Below are 26,536 nucleotides of genomic sequence, written 5' to 3'. Positions count from 1 at the left end.
ATGCCCTCACATGGACAAGGATGAGCGTTGGGGGGGCTGAGGGCCCCTTTTCTGGGGCTGGCTCCCCTGGGCCATTTGGCTTGCCAGAGGGAAAGACTGTCCCTCAGCCACAGGGACTGCCCTGCACCTCCCATCCTGTGCCCTGGGTTTATTTTTAACATTGTTTTTTAGGCAATTTCATTCTATTAATTATGGAAAAGGTGCTGAATAGGTGTCAAAAGTGGGAAGCAGTAAAAGGATATAATAGCGTATACATTCTATTTTAGCTTCACGACAGCAATCTGTTAAAAATACAAAGGTTTATGTTGTACTGCAGGATACAGGATAGAGAAAACCTTACTGATATCAACCCTATGCAGCTAGACTAGGTTGAGACTTTGGAAGTGGGTGGTGGGTTTTGACTTCCCTTTGATGGAATGGGTGTTATTTGTATGGCTGTCATTCCGTGATCATGTGTCTTTGGTGTACATCTATCAGGCAGCTTTTCAGTGCAGCCTGGATCTGGGGTAGGTGTGTGAATCTGGTAACACTTCAGTTGAATTATCCTGAGAGAACAGTGTGTTTCTGTGTGTCTCTGTCAGGTTGCCACCCACTGCCCATTCTTCTCAAACTGCGGTGGCTGGAATAGCATCTCAGGCACTACCGGACTGCTTATGTTGTCTTCATGTCTGAACACAACCAAACTTCTCAACCAAACTGCTTCAGAGTCCATTATTAACCCTGGTCTTGCTGCAGGTGCACTTCAAAGCATTATTCTTGTTCTTGTCCCCATTTTGGCTCTTGCTCATCTTTAATGGTGGGTGGTTCTCATGCTTTGGAAAGCAGGGGCTTGATACGGGACTGGTAAAAGTAATTTGATCACATCAGCACTTCTACTTGATTTGTGATGACAGGGGAGGTGGTTAAATTGTGATTAAGAATCATGAAAAATAGTGGATTGCAGGATCACTTTGGTGCAAAGATGTGCAGTACTGAGCTTCTGTGGGCACAATATAAATGTTGTCCTGGCTCATTTCCTAGGATAGAGGTAAATGGTTCCTCTTCAGGAACTTTTAGAAGATCACCCAAAGATATGTTGACGCAATTTTACCTAAGTCATAATATGTCTATAGTAATGTATTCAGTGGTAGTATGTTAGCTAGTAGTGTTGCTGTCTTGTTAGATAGGCAAAGAATTACTTCTTTGAGTAAGTGAACATCTCCATTTTTTTTTTTGTATTTACTAGTCCAGAAGACATCTTTCAAAGAGAGGTTTATTCATAGATCACAACCATTGCAATACTAAAGTCAACTGGCTAAAATAAGGACAGGAGTGTTTAATCTGTGGGCTAAAAAACTCTGAGCTGTGAAGCAAAAATATGTGGTACTAGGAAAAAAATATGATGAGTGGTTACTACACCAGATACTAAAAACAGATGGCAAATATACCCTGTTACTGGCCTTCGGAGAAGTATTTAACACAGAGCTGCTCTGACAGGATTTTAATGTGGTAAAATACTATATCTTGGCTATTTGGCTTAGACATGCTCACTTTAATGGCTGTACACTGAAGCATTGATTCCTAGCATTACTAACCTTGATGAGCAGGTTGAGCAGCAAAAGTGGTGTCTATGAGTGCCAGGATTAGAGGTTATGAGGAAATTATTCACTTAGAGGGTGGTGAGGCATTGTAACAGGTTGCCCAGAGAGGTTGTGGATGCCCCATCCCTGGATGTGTTCAAGACCAGGTTGGACAAAGCCCTGAGCAACCTGGTCTAGTGGAAGGTGCCCCTACCGATGGCAAGGGAGTTGGAACTGGGTGATCTTTAAAGTCACTTCCAATCTGAGCCATTCTATGATTCTATGGTTCCATGAAGATCTAGTGATGCTGTTACTGGAAAACTGTCTTTATTATTGATCTTCAGAAAATATAATAAAAAAAAATAAATTTGTGATTTCATATTCTTAAAACCTTACTGGATGTTAAAATTTGTAGATGTGAGTTTAAAGGATTAGAAAGAGTCTCACTCATGAACTCAATAGAAATAAGATTTCCAATAACAGAGGGCCCATGCATATAGTAAAAACACAAGGTGTTCTTGTCCAAGTTAATACAATCAGACTAGAAATAATCTATGCAGTGAGGCATGTAGCTATGAAGCAGCTTACTTAGAAATGTAGTCAGTGATCCATATGACAAAGTTTGTAAATTAAAATTGAACATGTCTTAAAAACGGACATACAAATTCTGAGGAAATCACTTTGAAGATCTACAGTGATAAGCAAGAGGGCAAAGTAATTTACTCTAACACTCCCTGCTAGCCATAAGATGAGCAGTTGCACCTTTCATTAAAAGACAGACGAAATATATAATTTTCTGCTGTTTCCAGCAGGTGCAATTTTGTACTTGACAAAGAAAAGAGATGAGAATAGCAGTTAAGCATGCCAGAAGAAATGGAAAATTAAAACTTTGGATTTCAAGAACAGACACAACTCAGTGCACAGTATTAATAAAATGCTTCTACTTATGTGGTGGCTTAAAATTAAGGGGTTGGATGACTTTTATGGATGTACTTGGATGTGCCTCTCTACCTTTTAAAATGATTATTTCAGAATCAGACATATTTCTGGTATCAGTATGAAATCCGCAACAGAGATCATCTGTAGTGACAAATCCTTTTGGCAGCCGAAGTGCTATTTGGCTGTCTAGGAATCAGCCTCAGAATCAGCCTGTGGATGTGGCCATAGACAAATGCTCCTCAATTCCCAGTGCTGATGTTATTTAGTATGCACTTTATCCAGCATTGTTTCTGAAAAACAATCCTAACCCATTTTAGCTGCTCATTCTTGTGCCAGCCCCTACAATGAGTCAACCACAGACATTTTTTTTTGTGATGAAGCAGTGAACCATATGGGAAATCAAAGCTGCCTGATTTTTTTATTTTATTTTATTTTTTTTTCCTCAAAACTGATGTTGATGCAAAGTAGGAAGTGATCTACGGACAGGCATGAGATTGTCAGTGAAATAGGAGAAATATTTTCTTTTTCTTTCCTTTTGGACACTGGGTTTATATTTATACTAAATCAAAAACAGACCTAATGACTGCTTTATTAAAAGTGAACATCTAAGGCTATGTGCTTCTTTTGATTTTACTATACAAGGATGAAAAAGAATGAGCATCAGTCACATGGATGTAGATTTCTGTCTTGGCTTTGCTAGTATCTAAAAAGCATGTAAGGATGCAGGAGAAATGTTTTGATATATACATACCATGATTTATTGCAAATGGTATGCCTTAGTGTAGCTGAGGAGAAGATATAATCAAAAAAATGAATTTGAGTTACAATGTGATTTGAACAATCCTTCTAATAAAATGCACTTCTTCATTAAAATTAAGGGAAACTAGTTTGCAACTTCTAAGAAATGTATAACGTATTTCTGTACCAGTTTGTCATAATGCCGATAAAGTAGTGAATAACAGCAGGAAAAAAAATAGTCATCTTTGCATTAATAAGGTAGTGGTCAAGCTTTAATTTTTTTTCCTGCTAAGGGCTTGTTGGTGGATTTCTTTTTTTTTAATTTACTTATATTTTATTCTCCTACCAAGAATAAATAGAAGGTGGTTTTGTCTCTTTTAATTGTTCTTTAATTTTCAGTTTGTGTTCTTTCTGTCTAAAACCAACCAGAAAACAAAACAAAACAAAACAAAACAAAAAAACAACAAAACAAGAATATCCAGGACTTTTTTTTTTTTTTTTTAATGATATATAAAGTGTATTTAGTGTATTTTAGGCTGTTTAAAATGCTTCAATACATGCCACCTTGTCATCCCCTTATAGATTCGGACAATTGAATTACTAGCGAAAAAGTAACCTCCCAAAAAATGGGAATAACTATCAAACGAGTAATTATTTGACTGATATTTAGTTAAACATATCATAGAATCATAGAACATCTGATTTGTAAGGGACCCACAAGGATCTTCAAGTCCAACTCCTAGATCCCTAAAGGACCACTAAAAAAATAAATAAATAAATAAAAATCAGGTGTTTGAGAGCATTGTCCAAATGCTTCCTGAACTCTGGCAAGCTTGGTGCTGTGACCTGGGAGCCTGTTTTAGTGCCCAGCCACTCTCTTGGTGAAAAGCCTTTTCCTGATAATCCAGCCTGAACCTCCCCTATCACAGCTTCAAGCCATTCCCTCAGAACCTGCCACTGTCCTGAGAGCAGTGCCTGCCACTCTGCTCTCCCTCATGAGGAAGTTGTAGACCACAATGAGCTCTTCCCTGTCTCTTCCAGGTTAAACAAACCAAGTGACTTCAGCCACTCCTCATACATCTTCCCCTCTAGACCCTTCACCATCTTTGTTGCCCTTCATTTGTTCACTCTCTAATACTTTTATATCCGTCTTATACTGTGGTACTCAAAACTGCACACAGTGCCCAAAACTGCACACACTCAAGGTGGAGCTGCACCAGCACAGAGCAGAGTGGGACAATTCCTTCCCTCACCTGGCTGGCAATGCTGTCCCTGATGCACCCCAGGGTATGGTTGGCTCACTTGCCTGCCAAGGCACACTGCTGGCTCAAGTTCAGTTTGAAGTCAGTTAAACACACCCCAGATCCCTTTCTGCAGGACTGCTCTTCAGCATCTTGTCTGTACATATAAGCAGGATTGTCCCTTCCCAGGAAGGGAAGCGATAATATCAGCAATAATTACTGAAAAAATTGCGCTGGAGATTCATCCAAAAAAGATTCAGTGCTCCTGCACTTTTTGACAAAAAGTCAAAGTAAAAAAAGTGTCATGATTCAAAACAGAAATAGTGAGGCTCCTCCAAGAACTGATATGGGATACCTGGTGTGCTTACCTGCATTGCAGTGATAACTGATTGGAGTTATTGGTTACCAGTCCATGCAGAAAAACTTGTTTAGGTCCCCAGGCCTACATAAGCCAAATTGTGATGATGTGTTCATTGTCATACTTGAAATTTTTGCAACCTCATTGATAATATGTTACTGGGAAATTAAAACAAAATGAATATCATCCTGAATACCTAAGAGAGTGATTGTTTATTTTTATTTTTGTGGTGACCTGATTTTTAAATACAGGAGTAGTATTTCAAGAGTATGTCTAACTTGCAAACATGTAATAATTATACACTATTTGGAGACTATCTGTACTATTTGAAAGTGTGTTTTTCAGAAACTGGAAAAACGGTCTTGCTGAAAGGACCATTTTCTTACAATATTGCAAAACACCGTTCTAATTAGAAAAATCTTTTAATAGAATATGGTGAATAACGTGTATTTTCATGAAAATATGAGAAGGATATTATTATCTTAGTGACAGGATGAGATACTATTAGAAAAATAAGAATGCAGCCTTCATCTGAATGCCAATAGTTAACATTGACTTCATCTTAAAGCAGGCATATTTACATTTTGTTTTATTATCATTTATATTTGAATTTTTTACTGTGGTATACAAGCCAAGTATGACAGTGTTCACTGCAAAAATACACAATGTGTCAGATTCTGTTATAGTAGGTAGTTATAGTCCAGAACAATCTGAGGTCAATTCTGATCACGTTCACGCTTGGCAGTAAATCTACTAAAACTGTTTCCCATTCCTTCATGTGGGAGACATATATGTGTTTTTATACACTATTTTGAAAAACCTGCTCTGTAGTTTTCTCATAAACAGCTGCTGATAGATTCTGAATTGCTGAGGCAGAAGTAGTATTAAGGAAAAAGTTGAAGCAGCACAATAAATTTGATAAGCAAAACTTCATATAAACTTAAGGCTCAACAAATAAATTTTGTAGTGTTAATGCATTTTACAAGCATTGTTCATTTTCTTCCTCTTTATCCTGATGCTTACTCCAGCTGTATAAAGACATATTTTTCAGTCACTTCTTTTATGGCTGTGAACAGGAAAAAAAGTTGTAAAAAAATTACAAATGACTCATTTCTGGAAAGAATAATTCCAATATAACAAGCTTCAGTGGTGGTCTAACAATTTGAACTCACAAGCCGAGGCAGGGAAACTAGTAGAAAAGCACTTGTACATACTATTACCTCTTTTATCAGGTTTGTATCACTATCATTCATTAACCATACATGTAGGGGATTAATTATTTCTCTCTCAGACATGCAATGAGTCTTAAATCTTGTTCAAGTGAATACTTGAGCTTTCGGCAACTGCATTTTTTATGGCATGTTTTCAAAGAAAATTTGGGCTAGTATAGAAGCCCTAAAATGTCTGAAATAAAAAGCAGAAAATATTTATTTATTTAATAGTGATAGAAGATTCTGCAATACAAAATTAAAAATTAGAACATATTATGTGTAGGAAGGTGTTGTACTGTTGCACTCTGGTTTGTGTTCGATAGAGAATTGCCCATTAGATTGTACCACTCTTCTTCTCTTACTTACTAGAAAAAGTCTGACCTGTTCTGATTCTACTGCCTATGCCTAATTTCATCCCTCACCTGATTTGACCTGTGGGTTTGTGCCTTGGTGGTCAGCTGTTACCCATGTGCCCTACATTTGCATTGTGTAGAAACTGATGAACAAGAATGGGAGGCAGAGGAGTGGTACTGCTCCACTTTTGGCCTTTACCCAGATTGGGCATACCTGGGACACTGTCTTGGCCTAGAGAACCTTGAGTGCTCCTAGAGTCCCATATTTAGATAAACTGAGTAACCACAGTAGAACCTATGCTGGACTAGCTTTTGCTGTTCTTGGATTATGTAATCATAGAATGGCTTGAGTTGGAAAGGACCTTAAGGAACACCTAGTTCCAATCCCCCTGTGTGGGCAGGGGTGTCACCTACTAGACCAAGTTACTCAAAGCCCCATCCAACCTGGCGCTGAACACTTACAAGGATGGGGCATCCACAGCTTCTCTGGGTAACCTGTTCCAGTGCCTTACCAATCTCTGAGTGAAGACGACTAGAAGGCTGTTTTAAGGCATCTCCAAGCCTGCTCTTCACCAGGGTGAACTTCCCCTGCTCTCTCAGCCTTTCTTCAGAGGGGAAGTGCTCCAGACCTTTGATCATCTTTGTCTCCTTCCTCACTACCCACTCTAACAGATCCACATCCTTCTTGTTCTGAGGGCACAAGGCCTGGAAGCTGCACTCCATGTGGGGCCTCACAAGGTCAGAGGAGAGAGGGGAGAATCACATCCCTCGACCTGCTGGCCTCTTCTCTGTTGATGTAGCCCAGGATGCAGTTGACCTTCCGGGCTGCAAGCACACCCTGCTAGGTTGTGCTGAGCTTTTTGTCCTCCAGAACCCCCAAGTCCTTCTCTGCAGGACTGCTCTGAGTTCTTCTCCCAGTCTGTGCTCATGTCCAGGATTGTCCCAACCCAGCTGCAGCACCTTACACATGCACTTGAACCTCGGTAGGTTCGCATGGTCCCACTTCACAAGCTTGTGTACATAACATTTTATTCTTTAAATACCATTGAGTCTGAGGTAAAGAGAGGTTTCAGAACCTGTTCCAAGGAATAAATTTTGAATGGTAATTAGAAAAAATGAAGTAGAAACATGAGTGAAATTTCATAAGCACTTGTAATGCTTGAAATGTAAATTATGTACCACTCCAGAAGCCTAGATTCTGTGCTTAATAGTGTTGTCAATCCATTTTTTAATTTTTAATTATTTTTTTGGGGGGGAGGAGGGGAGAGGGGAAATGATGGGGGGGGGGGGGGGTAGCTAGGGAATGAATCTTGTATTACTTCATTAAGATTGAGAGAAACTAAAATCAAGCCTTAATACCGATAGATGTTTTCTGCTTATCAGATAAAGAGTTTATTCTGGATCTGTTTTCAAAATATATCACATGAGCAAAATCAAGCAAGCTGTTTATTCATGTATTAATTTCACGTAGTTATATTTTTAACTTAATGTTACTTAATATTTAAAAAACTAAGATGAAAGAATATAAAGCAAAATAAATAAGATTTTTTCTCAGAAACTCAGCCTTCTTTTGGTTTGATTATGAAATTATGTAATATATCTCATATCCGATACACTCTTATTTGTGGTGCAGTAACAAAGGACCTTCAAAACTACATCTGTTTCTTCCCTTTCTAAAGAAGGGATCTAACATCAAATTTGCTTTAAAATTTCTCACTGTGGGGCAGAGTGATCATCACCAAGTGATACAAATCTCCTAAGTATGAGCAAAGCAAAACTTGTGATACTGGGTTTCAGTTAAATGCAGTTAAGTGCTGGAGGAGATTCTACAGTAGAAACTAAGTTTATAAATGGTATTATATTGCTGCTGTAGTTTATCAGTGTAGATGTAATATGTGGGTGGAGAAACTAATAATAAATATAGTCTTCCTCACTGCTTTTTCAAAGGCTGGTAGCAAATGAGAGTGTGAACACCTGGAGCCAACCTGCAACCACATAGAAAAAGAGTGTAAGTAGCAGTGAGAGCTGAAGGAATGGTGAGTAAGAGTCCAAGAGATGGGTGAGGAGAAGCACATTTTTCCCGTCCTTTTTCCCAACAGGGTTTGACAAAGGCAATATCTCATCCATTTGCTGTACAGAACAGCTTATATACCAAAGGCTGGAACTGGGATTTAGTGGTACATTTTTACTGCTTGGTTTCTTGGTTTGGATCCAATTTATTGCAGTAACTTGCTTAACTCTAACCATCTGTTTCATGTAATGTACAACAATGAAAAGTTTGTTTGTCCTCTTTGGAGAACTTTTTGGCTATTTCTCATTATTTATTCATACCTTTCTAAACCCAAGAGCATACAGTGTGCCAAAGACTTGAGTTATCGAAAAATATATATATATATATTTTTGCCTACTCACTTTTCATCATTTTTTCTTACTGTCAGAGAGTGATTTGGCAGCCTGAAATGTACAGGTGCTACATTCATTTTACATTAGAAGGTTTTTTCAACATGTACAGTAGCAGGAATTTTGGTGTAATAGTGAAATTTTAAATGTTTTCTTTTCCCCAGCTATTGCATGCCTGTGTTTATATTTGAGCAAATATTTAAATGCAGCTAGCAAAATATTAGAAAAGTAGGGAATATATTTTATTGGTCAAGGTTTCAAAATGAGAGACTTTTTTCCTGGCTCATCATTTTAGAATACTGCTTTAATAATTAATTTACAAAAGCCAAAGCTTCAGCTTGAATAGAAGAACTTGCTATTGTTTCAAATATGAACAATTTAAAATAATCTAATTTGTAGGCACTTTGTTTTGTGTATGACTGTACACAACATTGTTGTAAGTAGAAAGTACAAATTTCTCTATTATTTTTTGATTTTGTAAAGAACAACAATTTAATGGGTAATTGTGATATGAGTTTCTTTAATACCTGTCAAAAGTTCTTAAGGGCCCATTGTCTGGACGTAGGGCATTGCCGAGAGTTACAGCTGTTGAGGGGGATATTCTTAGCAATGTAGTATCATACCCAAACAACAGAAAGTTGTTTTCTAGCCCTCCCAAAAGCTCCAAAACTTGATGTACAGCACAGAAACATCTTTAGTCCACTAAAACTAAAGAAACCAAATGGCTGAATGACCATTGCTAAAATCAAGGCATGACTTTTCAGGGTTGAAAAGCCCTCCTTTGGACAGGATGAATAAGAAAGATAAAGAGGCCAGGAAAAGAATGACTCCCAGTGAAGTGGGAGGTAGAGGGAGGGGTAGAGGTGAAGAACAGTAGGTGAACGAAGTATACAGAAGGAGAAAGCCCAGCTAGAGAGTATTCTGATAGCTTCATCAATGTCTGAAATCCCAGTTTAGATTAGTTTTACAGGTGATATGCAAGTGGCTTCTTCACAAAATTTCTTTCCTGAAGGCCACTTTGTATATGGGATGACAAAGTATTACTTGTTGCTTTTCATTTGAACACATAAGGAATGGGCAGAGAACATTTGCTTTAACAAATGAAGAACAACTTCATATGTTTGCTGTTGTTTTATGTTTGTTTGTTTGTATGTCTACAATACCTGTAAGTCCATGTGTCTGACTGGGAAATTTTTCTTCTGAATTTTTGTGACAAACAGAACCAAAGGTTTCCTTTTCCTTGGAAAAAGGAAACCTGTGGTTATGTTGCTATATTTCTGGTAATAATGCATTGCCGGAATTTCAAATGAAAGAAGTGTTGCATAGAATAGGTAACCTTTGTAAAAAGCCATAGATGTGGTCCTGGGAGAAAATGGAAATTATAGGAGAACTACAGTTGTATCTTACAGAACATGGTAGTTAAGAGGAAATGGCATTGAAATGTCATTTTAAATAGTTTAGACAGAAATTAACCCTCTGAACAGACAAGGCCAAAACCATCCATAGAGCCAGTAGCTGTATTAGTTGCATCAGGGATAAATCTGGTCCACTGTACTGATGGTAGGATATGCAGCTTGAAAAGGGCATGAAAAAAGATGAATTGGAAACAGATGTCAGAAAACATTTTTAGAATCATGCATTTATGAAGTAGCTACTGGGCAAAGCAGTTGATGGAAAACACAAGGGGACAAGAAGTAGGGGGATGGGGGGGGAGGGGGGAGGAGTAATTTGATATCTCTCAGTAGCTTCTTCAGATGAAAAAAAAAATATATGCAGGTGCAGTCTGATATCCCTAATATTTCCTTCTAATCACTGCCATGTTGAGGTGTAAATTGGCAATATTGAAACCCATTTAATAATTTCTCTTAAAGTCTTACTTTGTGTATCAGTCAAATTACAGCAATTACTTACAAAATTGAGCATGTGCCAGGTTATTAAGATTATGGAAGTCATTTCATAACCACTTATTGTAACTGCAGTTTGAGGAAGACTGTGCTCAGAAGACTTCAGGGAAACTAACTGCTTACCTAGTGTACCAGGCCAAAGCAAGCTTGTAATGCCAGGAGACAGGTTGTAGAATTACATCTAAGGTGCATTTACCAATGACTATGTTCAATAATGCATCTCATATTGATACTTCCTAACACACGGTCATCAGAAGAGTGGTATAAATGGGTATCCAGCTTTTGAGTCATAGGTATGAATTGAATATTCAACTCTATAGTATGGAACTTTCCACAGGCAAACTGTGTAAAAAAAAAAAAAAAAAAGAAACAGCAGGAGGAGGCACAGATCTTCCTTGCCTTCATGGAAGACAGTCTGTGCAGCATATGTGCCTTCCTGAGCATGTGAATCTGTAGAACACACATCTGCATATGTGTGAAGACTTTATATTCCTTGGGAAATTATAGATGTGGAAAGAGTAGGTTTTAATTTACACACACAACACACGTGTATAAAGCATAGGTGTACCTTGAAAGGCAAAGGAGGATTTTATTGAGAGAACCTCTGCACCATGTGCTCAGATGTCACAGTGATATATAGCAGATTCTGCAGAATGGTTACATGCATTTTATACCTGTATTTCTAGAGATCTGCTAGAAGCAAGGCTAAGTGACATTACTATCTGTTCAACTACTGCTCTATTTTGAGGGTCTAATGGTAAGACACAGGGACTTGTTCAGTTATTTCTCATTTTCACACTGATTTTACTGATTTCTTTCATACTAACCTGTATAGGCTATACTGCCGGTAAACATTACGCTCCACTTCTTGCAATGGTTTCTTACCAGTTAATCACCAGTTAAGCCATCATAAACTCTCCTTTCTATTTTCTATTTTTATTTTTATTTTATTACTTTATTCTCTGACTTTCAAGGTTGGGCCATTCTGGATAAATAATCATTTTTTCAAGATGACCCAGATTGTCCAAAATAGGGATAAGACTCCGTGTATATATGAGGCTATACACTGTCTATGGTGAGAAGACATTAATTGATTTTTTAAATATATTTTTAATATAATGCTTTTGATTGCACCTAACTCTAAACTTAAAATCACATTAGCTGTATCCAAATCTTATGCCATTTAAATAATTTTATAATAATCTAGTAGAAAGGTAAGAAATCACAAAAATTCAGCAGGCATTTTCTACGGGGAAAAAAAACTTCAGAATGATGTATTGACCATAGGGTTCTTTTGTAGTGCCAGTGACCAGATGTATGAATGTATCACATGTATTCTCAGGTTTATATTTAGTGGCAGGTGTGTCTGTGTAAAAATTAGGAGCACAAATCCCTGGGAAATTGAAACTTAGACAGTTCCACGGTATTTTTAAAAACTTCTTATTAATAGGCAAACATACAAACTTAACAGGAGCTTGTCTGCTTAGCTGGTTGGACTTAACATTTGAAAGCTACTTGCAAGACTGATGTAAGCACAAAATATATATCAGATAACCAAGAACGCAATTTGGCTCAGCTGAGATTTCTACTTTTCATTAGACAGAGAAAATTACATTTCGATCATTAAAATAGCACAACTGACAACATTCAGTGAAATAGCATGCATGATTTGAAATTTTCAAAGCTGTAAATATACTGGGAGTAAATCCTGCTGCTTTTTACACTTCAAGAGGAAATAAGGCCAAAAATGCCAGATGTTCTGTGTTTATATTTGTGTCACTTTTCCAATGTGCTATCCCAGCTTTGATGATACTGAAGAAAACTGGCCTTTCTTACCTATGAAACTTTAGGCATTTACTGTTACCATTGTTTGGTTTTCTTCCCAGAAAGATAAACTTATTCTGGAAGTTTATTGTGGGACTAATGTTCGCTGCTTTATTTGTTTTCCCCAAAAATACCTCTCAAGAAAGGACTGCGAAGAGTAATAATATATCCTTTTTTTAGAATGGATTCGTACTATTAAAGTATGTACAGTAAGTACACATTCTATGTTTTAGACATAGCTGAAACCTTATGTTAAATAAATCAGATGAATATTTTACAAAAATTACATTATTATTATTATTATTATTATTATTTGTTAAGTGTAATTGATTGAAGGGAAGTTGTTTGTTTTGTTTTATTATTTCTTTTTTAAATTTTTATTTTTCCTGGAAATTGATGTGTAGCAATATATAAAAACAATGTGCCAGTTTGGAAGCTGATAAATTAATCCATAATTTTGCTGTTGTTGCTGGTGATGGTTTTGTTTTTGTTTTCTAAGATATTACACACTTAAATGTGCAACCATAATGGAATTGCAGTTGACCCACTATGAATCATACTAAAAATATAATTTAATTCTAAAATAATTGCAATTTCAAATCTACATGCTAGTCTATGTGCCATAAGTAATATTTTATATTTACTCTGCTTGGAAACAAATGTTGCCCAAGGTTTGAAGCTTCAAATAACTGTGCCCTGCTATTTTTAATAACACTTTGGACAGAGAGGTTAATGACTGTCTTTCATCATGAAGGTCCTTTCCACTATAGAGTCTGCCATAAGTTTCAAGCAGTTGCTTTTATGTTAGATAGCTCAGGCTGTAGTTCAAGGCAACCTGTTTATTATAAACCTGTAAACAAATTCAGCATTGTCAGAGGCAAACAAATTTCACAAGAGTAAGCATGACCATTTATATGAATGGTGGTTTTGGTCCATTAAAATTTGGTCCATGAGACCATCAGCTTCCCCAAAAAAACAAGTTCCATAGCTCTCTTACTATATGATGGAAAAGTTTCTTTGAGCACTCAAAGATTAATTACTGCATTTTTCCTCAATTTATTTCACATCGTATCAGTTGTTCACTAAAACTGTTTTTAAAAAGGTTTTGCTTTTAAATATTTTTTATGACTTTTTTTTTTTTTTTTAATTTCAGAGGCTTAATATAAAACTTTCCTCTGCCAGCTCTAGAAACGACAGTGAATCTTATTCAAAATTGTACTGTTGGGCAATATTTAATCTTCAGTAGAGAAAAATACTACAAAATTTGCATTTTTCCAGTTACAGTGAAGATGAATGACAACATCAGAACATAAATAAACTTATTATTCCATTCTCTTTGTGACAGAAGTCTCAGTGTACAGTTTTTAAAACCTAGGGTTTCTCAAGGGCAATTATTCAATTATATTTTGAAAATTCATACATTAATTTTAGGCTCTGTGTGGAAAAGCTTACATAATAATTAGGAAAAGGGGACCAAATTTTACTGTTGAGGAATGTGGTAGTAAGTTTTTTTTAATATTTTACATAATACATTATTTATTGAAACTAGCTACCTTCACATACCATATTTAAAAATATTTGTGACAATGCATTTGAAATGTGAATGTTAAAGTTTTTACTGTGCTGTCTGTTTTAATGGAAAGATTTCCTAAACAGAGCTGTTTAAAGAAAACCTCAAACCTGCAGTATAGTTCCTAAATTTGAAGTACAGAAGTTTGCAAGTATCTCATGAAACTCCATTAAGGGTTCTGCACTCTGTACTTCACTATACAGTCATTGGGCAATGAGCTCTTCCTGGGATCTGGCATCTAACAGCAAATGCATGAGGTGACCTGCTGCTTTTTCCTGACAAAAATTATTTGGGCAATTCTGTGGTGGATTCTTCTCCAAAATAAAATGACTTACTAAGTGGAAGTAAACCACTTAAAAAAAAAAAAAAAAGATATTTATTCAAGCATCAGAAAACATAAGTATTTATTAATATTTCTTATGCTGAGTAAGCTGAGTAAGCAGTAGAGGTAGATGCTCAGAGTACTGTGTGTTATAGATCCCTGGAAAAAAAAAAAAAAAAAAAAGCCTCTTTGGGACAAGGCCCAGAGCAACCTGGTCTAAGTGTAAAGTCCGATTTGCTTTGGGTTAGAATCCACTGGACTCTTTCCAGTTATGGTTTTCTTTGATTTTATTATCTCAAATTGTTGGCTGCATGTAACTAAAATAATCTGAAGGAATTGGCTTAGAAGGCTACTGCTTATACAGCATCCATCAACATGTAGAGTTTTACTAATGGACAAATATTGTTAAAAATATGTAGCTTAATCATGAAATTGTCTACAGAAGACATAAGGTTGAGATTGTTATTAATTTCTAAACCATTTGTTAAGCCTGGTTGTGCTCAGAGATTAGCGTACAGTGGAAGGTAGGTATTAATGCATATTTAGGCCTTAAGCTAGTTCAGATTTATCAATCTGGAGAAATCTATATTAGAATTCTCTCATGCATGTAGTGGTTCTGGATGGTTTGATTTTCACTTTCTTGAGTTACTTGAAAAGTGACAGGTATTATGTTTCTGTGAGTCTGAATTTGTCAGAATTCATGGTAATGTAGTGATAGGACAAGAAGTAATGTTTTTAAACTGAAAATATGTTTTAATGTTTTAAACTGAAAAAGGGTAGATTTAGATTACATATTATGAAAAAAAATCCATACTCATGGGATGGTGAGGCACTGGAACAGGTTTCCCAGAGAAGCCGTAGATGCCCCATCCCGGGGGGTCTTCAAGGCCAGGCTGGATGGTGTTTTGGGCAAGCTGGACTAGTGGGAGGTGTCTTGGCCTGTGGCAGGGTGGATTGGAGCTGCATGGTCTTTAAGGACCCTTCCAATCCAACCATTCTGTGATTCTAGGAATTTCCCTCATTGCAGATTATGTTTCAGTCTTTCTTAACGCTGAGTGTTATCTGAAGTTAAGTTTAGCACAGTTCTTTTTCCTACTCCAAGGACATCAGTGTATGTCTGTTCCTTCAGGCAGTTCACTGAATTCTTTCCTTGGTTGATTCAATCCTCCCATCACTAAGTATACTCTTAATTTTGTTGTTTTGTCAATTGAAATGAAAAACACTGTACTACTATGTCATTTGCAATATATGTGCTGTTGTTTACAGTTTGAGCAGAGAGTATAACCATCAGAATTTTCATTAGTTTTAGTTAATTACATTATCAGTGGTATTATAATTTAACATTTATTTCCTTGAGTTTTACCACACAATAATATCTTCAAGCATAATCGTGCCTTTCTTTCCATTCCTTAACACATAGGCATAAAAATGTGCATTCTGTTACTACAGTATTGGTAGATGTTTACAGTGTACTACTGTCCCATTGAATTCAGAGCGTCAGTAATGTAGCGAGTTAGTGATTGGGATATGGGTACTACTTAGGAAGTAGCTTACTCTAAAAGCTTTTTTTTTTTTTTTTTTTTTTTTCTGGATTACATTTTTGCCAATAAGAAACATTTCCTTTTCTGAGATAATTAATAAAAGTTGGACTGATTATATTTTTGTCATATCAGCAGTCAAGTTTAGAGTAAAATGTCATGTGTCCAATTAATAACAAATAAACAAGGAAACAAACAAAAACAACAGACCTTTTGTATCTTCCAATGCTGGAAACTTGTGGAGCAAATAAAGTCACATTTTGGTTGGTGACTTCTGAGTTCATTTGTTTCAGTAGCAATTAAACATTTTTCAAAAATTTTGGACACTCATAAATCCTTTCCAAATATTGCCACTGCTTTCCAGTAGCATCAACAAATATTGTTGTCTTGAATATCGCAAAGAAAAGAACAATATGTAGATTCTATGTGTTCTTTTTACAGGTTGAAATTATATCAATTTCATTTCTAAAGTAATAGCAGATGCCATAGGTATATCCTGTGGGATAATTTTTTGTGAAATCTAGCTTCTCTGTCTGTCTGTTTTTATTTTGCTTTTGGGGCACTGTGCAGGTACTGTAGGTACAGCAGAGAATGAGGAAAGATTGTGCCTCCAGGGACAAGAGGGAAGGGTGCTGCAAAATGAAACATTTGGGAAATGTGGAGTAGAAATTTTGGAATGGGCAGAAAACATACATATAGTGTTATTGCACTGGTGGTCTCCAAGGACGAACCAATTATTAAAAAAAAAAAAAAAAAAAAAAAAAAAAGACTCTTTAAGGGTTGTTGAATACTACGAAGTCACCGGAAAGGCTGAATATAGAGCAAGTCTGGAAGGATATGCAAGGAGAGATTTGTTAAAATCCATTTTCATTTTTATCCAATCTCACACTATACCTTTTTTCTATATACTACCTTTTTCCAGGAGCCCTACTGAAACTTAATATTAAAAATTCAAAGGCCTGTGGTATTTGAAGCATCCTCAGTTTTAAGGAAGAGTCTTTCAGATCCACCTGAAAACTTTATCCTATTTCAGGTCCTGAGGGAGCATTTTTGCTTATAATTTCTCTGCTTAGTGCCCTAGGGTAGCTGTCAAAATTCTTTTGCATAGCACAGTATCAGAATAGAAATGAGAAGGGAGCAAGTCTGTTTTTAATACAAAATTTATTTCTTTGTTTATAATCCACTTTCATCGGAATCCTTCCATCACCTGCAGTGAGTCATTAGTTGCATTCATGCTCTCTTCCTCAATGACTCATGCATTATTTTCTGCAAAAATTGCATAGTGTCAGCAAAAGGAATGGGGAAAATCCCACACTAAAGAGTAATTTGTAATTGGTGATCCTTTTGCTCTTGTAAATAGATGACGGGTGTTAAAATCCAGTCACACAAGGGAAATGAAAATTGCATTTCTCACTACTAGATTAATACTTTAAAATCTGTTTCTATCTATTACATCTTCTCTTCTCTTCTCTCCCACTCTCTTCTATCTGCCTACTGCCCTGAATGCTTTTCAACAGGAAAAAAGAATAACCTTTGAGTGACCTGACCTGGTCAGTTTTTACTAGTAGAAAGTGTGCTCACAAGGAAATCCAGTGGAGGAACATTTTTTGGATCCCAGTTAATTAAGAATGTCAGATGGGCCAAGTAACTCAAAATGCTTTTGCACATACATATGTGTGTGTATATATATATAAATATATATATATGTGTGTGTGTAAAAGTAAGGTTGCAACTTGCAGCTTTTGTTAAGTAAGGGCATCTCCACTAGCCACTAAACACAGGGATTTTCAGGATAGTAATGTTGAATCTTGTACTTGTGTTGCATTCTAGGCATCTTTGCCACTAGATCTTTCTTGTAGCCCATTGGACAGAACTAGATGAACTTTGAAGAACCCTTCTAAGATAAACTAGTAGATTTGGGTCTCATCACTACCAGAAATCTTAACAAGCTTTGGGGAAATTCAGGTATGTCTAGAAAATAAATTAAAAAAAAAAAAAAAAAAAAAAAAGGAACATAAATTGTAGAGATTACACCATCAGTTGACTGGCATTTTATCCCTGCCTATAAAAGTTACACTGAGGCCATAATGCAATATTTTATATTCATATACTTTCTTGCATCTTAGGAACTTATATTCATAAACTTTCTTGCATCTCTTAAGTTGAGAGTGTGTAAATAATTTTGTTTCTTTAGAAATTCAACATTAGGAATTCTCATCCTCGAAATTAATTTTATGTTCCCTAAAACTATTCTTATTCCCAATCCTCTATGTTAATATGTATGATCACTATTTTTTTTTTTTATCCTAATATGTTACCATATACAAAATATGATCAGAATTGTAAAATTAAAAAAATATATATATATTTTTTTGGTGTTAAAATACCTCTTTTTTAAATGGTCAAATATAGGAAAACGTAGAATTTTTGTTGTTGTTTCAATGCCATAATTTATAAAATTTAGAGTGGACCAGAAGCATGTTAATATGTCCATATAATCTTTATCAAATCTAAAAATCTACAAATTCTTATCTTCAGACATGTTGCACTTTGGCTAGTTGAAATTCACAGAAATCTCAGCAGTTAAAATGAAAGGCATAGTGTCTAAATATAAGCACAATTAATAGGAACTTTCAAGGTGGCTAGTAGCTCCTTTGATACTCAGTCCAGGAAGAGGGCTTAAGCAAACATAATCAATTTTTATTATTTGATTTGAAAAAGTCTTATATGATCTTCATATTATGTTCAAAATGTATCACTGTAATAATGAGTTCTGCATTGAACAGGTTTTACTGAAGCGATAATGAAATATAAATAACTAATCAGTGGATAAATAAAATACACCTCTTGAAAGTACTGTAAAGCTTGTTACAAATCAATCCTTCACTAAACATTGGGTTAAATATCAAACCATATATTTCATTCATTTGCAGTTAGTTGTATTTAGAAATTGTATAAATAAATTTTAAAATGTGTTACTTAATAAGTTCTCACCCTCTATTTGATTTGTGCAGTGGGTACAAAATGTTACTTTTTTTTTTTTTTTTTTTTTTAAGTGGTGACTGTTTTCATTTTGTAAGTCATTAGTAAGTGGAACTGTAGGAGAAGGTGCATGTCTGTAATAGATACAGGAACATACCCTTCTCTCTGAAGCTTTGTTGGAACAGTCAATGGGCATTGAACAATGTAAGAGTAGAGGAATGAGAAGGAATGGAAAATACATGAATAGCATGATTAAGAAATTAAAGAAGAGCACTGTTTAGTGATTGATATGAATGCTAGAAAGCTGGATAACAAGCAAAAAGAAAATGGGAGAATTCCCATTTGTTTTAATAAATCTGGTTTACTTTTTACATTACCTAAAGTTCTGCTTTTCACCTCCATACTCTGAGGCCCAGAGCCCAGAGCCTTTGTAATCCCCCCCCCTTTATTATTATTTTTTTTTTAATCCATATCCAAATTTCCTCAAGCTTTCCTTTTTTTTTTTTTTTTTTTTTGGTTATTTTTCTTCACTTTCACTATCACTTGTATGATCACTACTAGTCTGTGATAAGTTTACATATAAGATATGTCGATAGACATAATACATAACTTTAGATTAATTCTTTCTAATGCTAGCATAGTAAATGCCTATGGAAGTAAGCAGAGAGATCAAGAGAATAGAAATGAAGAAATCTCATAGGATCATCCACATGCAAATTCATTAGCAGTGTTTGAATCACTTTTTCTTTAGGAAATGATAAAAAATATTGGAACAGAGGAAGAAAAGTTCATCAGGTAAGCAGGGTTTTAAGAATATCACCATCCATTTCTATGGAGAGAAAATTTCCATTTATCACAAAGCAAAATAGGAAGGATAATGTAGCAAGAACATATTTTATCTGTGTTGAAAACAGTGTCCTGACAAAAGTACTTCAGTAAATACCAGTAGAAATAAAATGGCAAACCAGAACTCATTTTTATATTTTGGAATTTTACAGACAATAATTTTCCCAAGGAAATGCATGTACTGTATGCATGTAGTCTGTGCTCTACACTGCCTGTTGGTCCCCCAGGCCTTGGAGAAACTGATACTCACTAGGAAGACACAAGATACTGTTGGGTTAGGGACACTATATTCCCATCATGTGTTTAATCAGCAGTGGTGGGTGTAGATGTGTGCTAGGGTATGTTCTAAGAGAAAGGAGTTTTATCCTTTGGTGCTCCCAGACTGCTGGTTGAAAGGACTCGAGCTGTCACTGCCTCTGCCACAGGTTTACGGTTGGTTTGGTTTGGTGCTGCTGCAGATAGCCCACTTGTGGTGCAGACTATGCTCCCAGCCAAGTTGCAGGGTTTATCTGCAGCTGAGCATCCACCTAGTGTGAGGCATAACCACTTGTACTATGGTGGAGTAAAGAAAATATATATGCAATGGCCTTTCACAAAGCTTCTGTGTTACAGTCTCTGTTGAAAGGTGCAACTGAACCTTAAGAAATATACCACATGGAGCAGAACTGAGTCAGCAGTGTGATTAAATTATGTGATCAATGTATCTTTTCTTTCTATGTGTTCCATCACAACTGCTCAATTCAACACTGGTAAGGTGTCACAGTAGAAATGAAATGAAAAGTTTACTTTAAGAGTGTTAAATCAAGCAGTGACTATTTATATTGATTTTTGTTTGGAAATAGATTTTCTAAGTTCCCAGGCATTTTTATAAGTACCCAAAGGCAGTCAAATTTAGATACTAATGAATAAGCATAACTTCTGAATATAAGGTCAATTTTATGTTTAATGAAACCTTGTAAAGTTAGGGGGCTTTTGAAAATAGGCTAGTCCAGCATTAGGCATTCCATTTTACTTAATACAGATAACATAAATAACTTCATTGGATATTCTTTATAATTCCTTCTCATTAACAGGGCATTATTTTAAAATACTATTGAACAAAAAGGTATGTGTTTTCTGTTGTTGTTTTGGTTTGATCTGTTTTTGTTTGTTTGTTTGTTTGTTTGTTTGTTTGTTTTTTCAATTCTATTTAGCCTTATATGTATAATACATATGTTTGTGGTATTACCTTGAACAAGTTCAAGAGTATGATCTTGAAGAATATGAGCCAATTTTTCCATTACTCTTTTCTGGATGCCTCCTTTTAAAGGAAAAAAAAAAAAATCAAAGGCACCATTTTCCTATGTATTTTTTGTACTACTACTATTTGACAGCTGCGATAAGATGAAACTTGCTAATTGCTTCTACACATAGAAGGAATTAAGGAATTCCTAACAGAACAGCAGAAGAATTGTGTTTCAATTTAAACTTCTTAAAAAGAGACCACATAGAAATATATATATATATCAATTGTATACTATTGATGAATTCATAGCAGTTAGTTGAGCTTTCAGCTAACTCTTGATCAGCTTGCCCTTTTTGAACTTTTCTATTTAAAGGAGCTTTTCATGGGATAAAGGAGGAAGAATGATACATGGAAAGAATTATGCACCTCTAATCTCTACTGTAGAAAATCCTTGCACACAAGATAATTCTCTTTATTAAAAATGGTATAGTTTGAGTTCAGCCAACAGGCAAGATAGAAGCTTCATTTTTTTTTTCATTGCTATCAATAGTTATATTGCTACATTTCTAATAAAATTAGAAACATGATAAATCTCGCTAACACAGCACAGTCTTAAGAGTCCAAGTCACTGAAAAGAAAAGGAAAGGTAGCAATTTTACTTTACCACTGTCCTCACCATCTGAGGTCGTGATTACATAACATTTTAAGCAGTGGAAGTAAGCAGGGTCCAAAGTGTTCATTTGTATTGATATGTTTAATTGTAACTGAAAGGAAGACCAGTGTGTTTTGACTCCCACTAAAAGTAAAACGTGATTGCTTATCTGTATGGCTGAAATTAAAACCTGAAATCTGTCCTTCTGTTCCGCATCTAGTTATTCTAGCTGACACATATCCAATTGTTTTATTTCATTTACTCATAAATAAAGCATGGGACAGATGTGCTAGATTTACAAATTGCTGGAGGAGATGGTTTCTGTAGACTGGCTTTCCTTTGCCCTCTGTCACGAAAGGTAAGAGAAATCCAAATTAAGTTGCTTCCTCTGCCAGAGGCATTTTGAACCCTCACCTTCCCTTGAGTCTGAAGCATGCCCTGTTTCTGTACTGAGCAGTGTGGCTTCAGCTGCTTATGGCTGAGCCTCTAGTTTGTTCAAAATCTTGGTAGAGAAAGGCGCTACAAGGGAGGAGTGAGTGCTGGGAAAATTATTATTTATTATTATTATTAATAATAATAATTTCTGTTCTGGAAATGCAGTAGGTGCTGCACTGAGAAGAAAGTATTCTTATTTCATCTGCTGCATCCTGGAGGGTGGAGTGCACTCCTCCTATACAGCCTCTACAAAGTGCATATCCTCTTCAGTCTGACAACTATGACTGCTCTGCCATGGACACTCTTTTTGGGACATCACATCCAAAGCCTCTTGCTTGCCCAGACTTCCATGTTGGAGCTCCCCTAGGCACTTAGCTGCTGCTTCTGCAAATATGTCCACAAGCCAGGTCATTCTTTGTGCTAGGTCTTGAACACCTCACCAGAACCTCATCCAGCAAAAACCTGACCAAATGTTGTCCTCACTGCTTGGCACCCTCACCAGAAGCTGTTTTTTCCCTGCCTACAAAGGGTTGAAGTCTTCTGAATCTTTCCAACTTCCTCCCTCTTGCCACCCCATCCATCAAAGGAAAGCTATACTCCTAAGTGTATGTGATGACTCGTTTACCTGCTGCTCATTACAGTAACTGAGTGTCTTTCCTCTTGCTCTCTTCTGGAATATATTTAAATGTTCTTTAAAATAATCTTGGATCTGGTTCTCAGAGAAAAATAAGTTCTCATTTATATTAAGCCATTTAATAGAAGATTTCAGGAGGATGCAGCTAGCAATTTACCATTCAGTGCACAGGCTGTGTTGGTGGGAGGAGTGGAAGACTTCACTCAAAATGGATTCTGGCATTGTATAAAAAACCTCTTCTGAAGTGAGCTGTCACCTTGTCATTTGTCCATTACATACCTTGCAGGTTTGACATGGCACATGAAGATTTTGTTACATCAGCAATGAACTTTCAGTCACACTAATTTTCATTTGTGATTACTTCTACAATTTATATACCCACACTATTAGGAGCTTTTTATATTTCTTCCAGTTTTTCTGCAGCCTTGTTTTCTAATTGTGAAATAATTATGAAACAGTTTACAAAGGTGAACCTTTACTCTTAATGTTGTATCAATGCCTTGTTTCTGATCTAGAGAATGTACTTTGTAAGTTTAGTATTTCTTTGTAAGTGGTTAGTTAGTACTTCTAATTACTGATACAGATGATCCAGTTTATTATCCCAGTTTATTGTCCCAGGACACATTTTTGGCTATGAAATATAAATACTAGAAATAAAAGCAAGTTGTTCTAGTTTTCTTCATTTGAAAGCTTTTGAATTGCTCTTGATTAGGGCTCTTATAGGCATTAAGAGTTAACATGCCTTTAAAAAACTTTAAAAAATAGAAGTGATATTAAGGATGAATATATTTTTCAGCATTGATTTTAGAAGAAAATTTAATATAGCAAAAGTTCCAGCATATTCTGTTGGGTTTGCAAGTGAGATAACATACATTTTATTTTTCAGTATTATTTTCATTAGTAAGAATTCTGAATGAAGTACTTCACCTCTCCATTAATCCAAAGCAGAATTCTTTGCTCCAGAAAAGAAATAAAACAGGGTACATTGTGACTGGAGTAGAGCTGATTTTCAACTATCTGAATTTGCAATCCAAATTATGGATTCAAGTGTTTATACTTCCTCTTTTTGCTCCTGTATGCATTGCTTTGTTACACAGTGCTTAACAGAGAGTACATGTTGTCTTCACCAGGCTCACTTATGTCTAAAATCATGTCTGTTCTCTACAAAAGACTTCCAGAGGGTTAATGAGGGTTAATTTAAAAAAAAAAACAACAACAATAATCTCATCACTGAATTTACTTTTTGTTTGTTTGTTTGTTACTGCATTTATTTATTTATTTATTTATTTTTCCTTTCTGTATGGCTTACCACACTGTCAGGGCAGCTGAAAACCCACTGTGTAAATTCCTTTGTCTAGTTTTGGTGTAGTGACTCAATTGCTGTTTTTCGCCAAAGACATTTAATTTGTTCCATTGTCATGTTTAATACAAAAATGTCATATATGTTGGGTAATTCTGTTTCTTGTGAAAGCTAACACAATGTAAGTGAGATTATCTTTTGAACTGCTGGTCATTGCCTTAGATGGATTGTACTCTCTAAACTAATACTTATTTCTATTTTTTTCTGAAATTTTAGTATTAAAATGAAGGAATGAATGCAGGAAAAGAGTATAAATCTGAGAAGTCAAAAAGCATCAACTTTTCAGTGATTTTTCTTTTCCTTTCTGATAGATAAGATAGACAGTGTCCTCCAGGATCATCTGGGCTCTGCCACAGGTGACCAACAGAGCTTCTGGGTGTCTCACATCACATCTTTTTCAGTTTTATTTCTTATATTACTGCTGATTCTTACCTCTTCATTATATTGAAAGAGGGACACTGAAAATTGTTGGGGACACACAGACACCTCTCAGAGCATTTGCAGAAGTGTCAGAACAATAATTTCCAGTGACTCTTAAAAGATCACCTTCCCATGTAAGGTAATGGCAGCAAACAGTTTTGTGTTAGGCCATTTGTGTGGGGGATTATACAAGTGAGAATTTACTTAGTTTCAAATATAGAAAGTGAATGTTAAGAGACCATAAGATAGGATTAAAAAAAAAAAAAAAAAAAAAAAGCTACTAAATACAGTAAATTAAACAAATCTGAAATTTATTCTTATAATTTTTTTTTTTTTTTTTTTTTTTTTTTTTTTTTTTGTAAGCATAGACTTAACAAGATTTGGGAATCCGTATTTATCATTAATTACTTCTAATAATTTTGACTGCCTCAGGAAGAGCAAACCATTTTTGGCTGCATCAATTCCAGAAAGCAAAGCCAAGTGTCTTTGCTGTGTACCAAGACAGATTGAAAGTCCATCCTACTTGAAAAATAAATTTACAGTGATTTTGGCCTTCTGTTATGTGTAGAGGAGGAAATGCTTGAAGAGATGTTTCAGATGTACAGAGGACCATCTGTGTCTTATTTTGCTACAAACTCTTTTAGTTTGAACTATGACTTGGAAAAACAAACAAACAAACAAACAAACAAAAAAAACTTTGGAGAGGACCTTAGCCAACTCAGTGGGAACAAAGTAGGTTAAATATTTCAAACATAATTACAATCCACATTGCACTTTTTCCTCAAAAGAATAAGCATTAAAGCTTAATGGTATGTATGCATTCGAATTTTGAGCTTCTTTTATTGACCAGAGTATCTATTTTGTTAAGCAAATCACTCCAAAGCCAGATGAGCATGGATATTTGTGTTGAATCAGGGGTGGCCAACCCGGCTCACTCAGCAAGCCAATCTGCTGGCGAAACTGTTGAGATTAACAAATGGTGCTGTTGAATTTAAAAAAAAAAAAAAAAAAATTGGAAAAAAAATCACATGACCTGACGTTCATTGTTACCCATGTCTTTGAGTATATTTGATTGACATTATGAAGTATCTAAAGTGGAGATGCATTTTGGTTTTTAATTTTTCCTGTTACAAGAAAAGAGATCTGAAACTGGGGTAGTCTGTTGCCTGTGAAATCATCCCATTTTCCTGTTGGAACTCATTGTATTCTGCTACCTATGTACATGTACCTGAAGTAATTCCTTACTATATTTTTTTTTACATGTATTGATAAGTATATCTGTGTTAATGATTGAGAGAAATAAAGTTTCTTAAAGGCTAAGCTCAGCCTTTCTGCTGAGCTTATGTTTGACTGTCCTATCCAGTTGTATATAAAATTGTAAATCGTAAGAGGTGGATGAGGAGAAACACGTTATCACTAAATTTATAAAAAAATATTGTTTCATCCAAGTCTAGACTTCTGGGAATTCAGCTCAAAATGGTTAAACAGACTATGGAATTAAGGTGATCTGTGGCGGACCTGCAGAACAAGAAGCTGAACTGTTGATCTTCATTTTTTTCCAAGAAAAGTCCCATTTTCTGTTTTCTTTCAGATGTGATGTTTTGTCACACCAACATAAAAAATAAAACTCCAACTCAAAATAAATTCAAAGACATCATTTTGAACACCTAAGGAAAACATTAATTGTGATTGTCTCTGATATTTCTGCTTCTTAAACATTAGTCACATATGGTTTGTTACAGTTGGAGTGGTAGATATGTGGGAGTAAGACAGACCATAAGTGGGCTTTAAGAGACGATGCACAAGAGCATCATCTTTATATAGAGTTATTTGAAGAAACTGCTGAAAAAAAAACCTTGGCTGCTTAAATGCAAGCTTGTAAACTTTGTATATATTTGCAAAAATTTTAGCTGCTTGTATTCTGTATGTCTTTTTCTAAACTATAAGCAAGTGTGTTCTAATAGTGTACGTAACTCTTCACAAATCAGTGCTGTATCAAGGGTTACATTTGTACACTGTATTTTG

The 26,536-nt window shown here is 35.5% G+C and overlaps 1 protein-coding gene across 6 annotated transcripts in view; it reads left to right on the top strand.

Annotated features, from left to right (window-relative positions):
- The window catches only part of PRR16 (proline rich 16), a 161,356-nt gene that overhangs the window by 124,507 nt on the left and 10,313 nt on the right, over positions 1 to 26,536 (top strand). The window contains exon 4 of one of the 6 annotated variants that reach the window (XM_072031152.1): positions 8,347 to 8,407. The exons of 3 other annotated variants lie outside the window; for them this stretch is intronic. The gene's annotated coding sequence lies outside the window, so the exon portion shown is untranslated. Of the gene's footprint in view, positions 1 to 8,346; positions 8,436 to 22,262; positions 24,788 to 26,536 lie in introns of those variants that run through there. 2 more of the 6 variants (XM_072031150.1, XM_072031153.1) reach the window with 2 other exon arrangements.

Source organism: Anas platyrhynchos, chromosome Z (genome assembly GCF_047663525.1).
Source record: "Anas platyrhynchos isolate ZD024472 breed Pekin duck chromosome Z, IASCAAS_PekinDuck_T2T, whole genome shotgun sequence".
Lineage (NCBI taxonomy): Eukaryota > Metazoa > Chordata > Aves > Anseriformes > Anatidae > Anas > Anas platyrhynchos.
This window is presented reverse-complemented; position numbering and strand designations above follow the sequence as displayed.